The 4,583-nt window shown below is 44.0% G+C and overlaps 1 pseudogene; it reads left to right on the forward strand.

The window, feature by feature from the left end:
* The first annotated feature begins 2,563 nt into the window (after window positions 1-2,563).
* On the forward strand, window positions 2,564-4,157 carry LOC119886885 (annotated as a pseudogene).
* Window positions 4,158-4,583: the final 426 nt, after the last annotated feature.

Consider the following 4,583-nt stretch of genomic DNA (forward strand, 5'->3'; position numbering starts at 1 on the left):
CTGAAATACAAATTAAATTCTCCTAAATGCACTCTGGATTCATCTTAACAACAATTGTTGAATTGTAGCGCTATGATGGAAATGGATGAATGTATCTGAGACCAGAGGCGTCAGCTCATGTCATCTGCAAATTTCGTCCTACATTTTGGATTCGGTGCTAGCAGCTCAGTGAGGTTGTATTTAGGCACAGTGGTGCATGCTAACATGCTGATGTTTGGCAGGTATAGCAGGTTTAGCATGCTAACATTTGCAGCTGAGGATGATGGGAATGTAATCAATTCTGCAGGTATTTGGTCATAAACCAAAGTGTTGGACACATTAACATGTTGACCTGATGATGGCGCTAGATGCAAAGTCAGAGGATCACCAAAGTTCTTACAGTTCATCCTGAGGGAAACATGAAGGTCTGAACCACATTTCATCACAATCCGTCCAACAGCTGCTGAGATGTTTGTCTGAACCAAACATGTGAACCTGCTAATATTCGATCCTGCAGAAGAAATTAAAATACTTGGCATTATATATTGATTTAGAAACATTTGTTTGCCAACAGGTGATGATTGTATTGTACTGTCAGCAGAAAATCCGACACGACTACAACATACAAGGACAAAGGAAGGTTCAGTTACCATGGTTACAACAATTTTATTTAATTGTGGTAAAACTACCAAATGGAGCTGAGTAAAGATTTAGATATTTACAGTTAAATACTGCCTCTTGTAAGGAGGAAGACGAGACAGAGGCAGCTGACTCAGTGTTTAACATACACCTCTCCCTGTGGCAGCTAACAAAGCTAAATGCTTTTTATTCCAAATATTGTACAAGCCAAGACTCTGAGGCGGCTCCAAGCTGTTTCCACCCTGACACTCCTCCTCCAGTGTTTGAACAGCTCCTGATTTCACTGCTGGCTGGTTCTCTGATGCTCATTCACTCAGAGTCAGTGTTTACATGAAGGCAGAGAAACTCCTCTGACCCATGGTACCTCTTATGGGACATACTAACAATTCAACAATATCCACATTATCAAATCCAGAATACTTTGGGACTCCACTAAGTTATATTTGAACTCCACAGGTACAATAAACTTCGATCAAACTACTGTGGACATAAACACAGCTGCTGCAACAGCCTGCTGCACACCGCCAGTCTACATATCCAGCAGTGAATCATGACTTAGGAATGAAACACACCCTGTGTTACAGGTGAAAATACCGGTTTTAGCAGACGTGGTCTGACAAAGCTCCGCCCCTCACCTGACTGAGTCAAACCAGGAAACTGTTCTGTTCAGTTCTCAGAGAGAAGAGACACAGAGACAGACAGACGGGATTTACCTTCATTACAAAGCTGTGACTTCAACAGAGGTGGAAAGAGTACAAAAATATTCTACTTAAGTAAAAGTACAATTACTTTCATGAACTTTTACTTAAGTACAAGTAAAATTACAGGTATAAAAACCTACTCAAGTAACAGTAAAAAGTAGCTCAAAGCTACTTAGTTACTTTTTTAACCTCCAAAAGTAACATTTATATTGATTAAACATCTTATTTATTTAATTATATTGCAGTCTTTTGCGATTTGATAAGGGAGCAAAGCCATATGGCGCCTTCACTTTTTTGACAGATACTTTGCCAAATCAATGGTCAACAACAACGACATTAAATGTTATAATGAGAAATCTGAGAATGTTTTCGCGTCATTAAGAAACTGTGGCGGAACAGATTAGACTGGCGAGAAAACAGGGAACACTGGACTGTATATGAAGTCATTTCCCTATTTACATTCAAACAGGTGGTCATTTTAATGGGATGTCATAAACGTTAGTATCAGGGATGGAAATGACCACACGCCACCCCCCAAATGTGAGTGAATTTTCGATTTGGCGGCTAAATGTTGGAAGGCTACCCGCCACATTAGCGGGTAAATGATACAGCAAATATTGCCATGTAATGTCTATTTGATGCAACAGCCCAGCATTCTTGTTTGTTGTGTGTCGCACTTAAATTGGTCCCCGATGTACCAAGGGATCTAAAAACACCCGGATTAGGAGGGTTCATTGGTTGCTGTTTATATTAATTTCATGCTACTTGTGTGTGTTTGGCGTAGATTTGTAAGGGGGTGGGCGTTGAGGGATGAGAGAGTCGGGAGGGGAAGCGGGGGGAGTGAGGGTGTAGCCGCCTCATACGGCGATCAAAGAAAGAATATCCGCATATGTCGGATTCGATAAATACAGAACAAAAGTTTGCAGTATTATCCCGCAACCATGTGTTCTTTCACGTAGCGGTCCGGTTTTAGCGGAACCAGCGGCGTGCAAAAAGAGCGGCAGATGTGACCGCCATTTCACACAGAGATCGTTCTGCCTCTCTGTCTCGTCTCTCTCACCAACTTTCTCGGCTCAGAGGCGGATAAAATCAGCTCGTACCTTTCATAAAGTGCAGCGAGGTGGCCTATTAGCGCAGAACCCCTGTGGAATAAAGCTACACAAAAAAACTACTCAATTACAGTAACGTGAGTAAATGTAATTCTTTCCACCTCTGGTACTCAAGTGCTGAAGTACTTCAACTGCAACCTGCTGCTGACTGAAACACTCAGAGACTCACAGTGAAAGTAACTGAGGCAGCTTTCTACAGCAGGGAGGGAAACACAGCTGACTTCCTGTTGTAACCTGCTGTCTGCTGGGTTTCAGCTTCAGAGACAAAATGGCTTCCAGATCAGAGGAGGATCTCTGCTGTCCGGTCTGTCAGGAGGTCTTCAGAGATCCTGTTCTTCTGTCATGTAGCCACAGCTTCTGTAAAGTCTGTCTGAAGAGCTGGTGGAGAGAAAAACAAGCACCTGAGTGTCCAGTTTGTAAGAGAAGATCTTCAAAAGAAGATCCACCTCGTAACCTGGTGTTAAAGAACCTGTGTGAGGCCTTCTTACAGGAGAGAGATCAGAGAGCTTCAGAGGCTCTCTGCAGTCTGCACTCTGAGAAACTCAAACTCTTCTGTCTGGACCATCAGCAGCCAGTGTGTGTCGTCTGCAGAGATTCAGAAAAACACAGCAACCACAGTTTCAGACCCGTCGATGAAGCTGCACGACAACACAAGAAGGAACTTCAGGAAACTCTGGAGCCCTTAAAGGAGAAGTTAAAGGTTTGTGAACAAGTTAAAGTGAAGTTTGATCAAACAGCAGAACACATGAAGGTCCAGGCCCGACACACAGAGAGGCAGATTAAGGAGCAGTTTAAGAAGCTTCAGCAGTTTCTAGAGGAGGAAGAGGAGGCCAGGATGGCTGCACTGAGGGAGGAAGAGGAGCAGAAGAGTCAGATGATGAAGGAGAAGATGGAGGCTCTGAGCAGAGAGATAGCAGCTCTTTCAGACACAGTCAGAGCCACAGAGGAGGAGCTGAGAGCTGAAGACGTCTCATTCCTGCTCAACTACAAGGCTGCAGTGGAAAGAGTCCAGCAGCGCCCCCTGCTGGATGATCCACAGCTGCCCTCAGGAGCTCTGATAGACCAGGCCAAACACCTGGGCAACCTGACCTTCAACATCTGGAACAAGATGAAGGACATGGTCTCCTACACTCCTCTCATTCTGGACCCAAACACTGCTCATCCAAGACTCATCCTGTCTGAAGATCTGACCAGTGTGAGACGAGGAGAGAGACAGCAGCTTCCTGACAATCCAGAGAGGTTTAATCACTGCTCTGTCCTGGGCTCTGAGGGCTTTAACTCAGGGACTCACAGCTGGGATGTCGAGGTTGGAGACAGTACAGACTGGTTACTGGGTGTGTCAGTAGAGTCTGTCCAGAGGAAGGGACTCATACGGTCTGGATTATGGACAAATATATATATAAATACTCAGCATGGTCTCCACCAGCTCCACTCACTGTTCTCAGAGTTCAGAAGAAGCTCCAGAGGATCAGAGTGAATCTGGACTGGAACAGAGGAAGGCTGTCGTTCTCTGATCCTGATACTAACACACACATACACACCTTCACACACACTTTCACTGAGAGGATGTTTCCATATATTGACACTGAGGATGAAGTGAAGCTGTCAGCAGTGAAGGTCTGTGTGACAGTGGAACAGAGCAGTTAGAGATAAAGAGGATGATTATATTCATGATGTTGTTGATTTCTTAAAGGGAAAAGTCTCTGAATTTAAGCTGTTAAGCTGCACCTGTCCTCCTGCTGTCTCATTATTCTAAATTATTTCAAATATTAATCTTAAACTTAATCCTAAACAAAGGTAAAACAAAATCCAACTTGTCCTGTTGGAGTTGAAGCATTTCTCTATGTCCTCTTGTCTTCTGTGGGTTTTGTCCTTGTGCCCAACCTTTGACGTGCATGTGATCTTTCGCAGCATCTGTGTTTCACAATAATCCTTCATATTCACTCGTCGTCATTGTCAGGTCTCTGTGTGGACGCCGTTCTGAAGTGATTTGTTGTGCCCAGCGTGTATCCCAGCGGAACATAATTGACCATCATACTCTAGAAAAGTCTCAGAACAAAGCATCTGAGTCAGGAGCCGAACTACTGCAGATCAGTCACTCCGGTACTCCACAGGAGAGAAGGAGGGAGAACACATTCATGGAAAGTTTACAGTT

This window comes from Micropterus salmoides, unplaced genomic scaffold, assembly GCF_014851395.1.
Source record: "Micropterus salmoides isolate LMB-PRFRI ecotype aquatic unplaced genomic scaffold, ASM1485139v1 Ms_hic_scaffold_4, whole genome shotgun sequence".
Taxonomy (NCBI): Eukaryota; Metazoa; Chordata; class Actinopteri; order Centrarchiformes; family Centrarchidae; genus Micropterus; species Micropterus salmoides.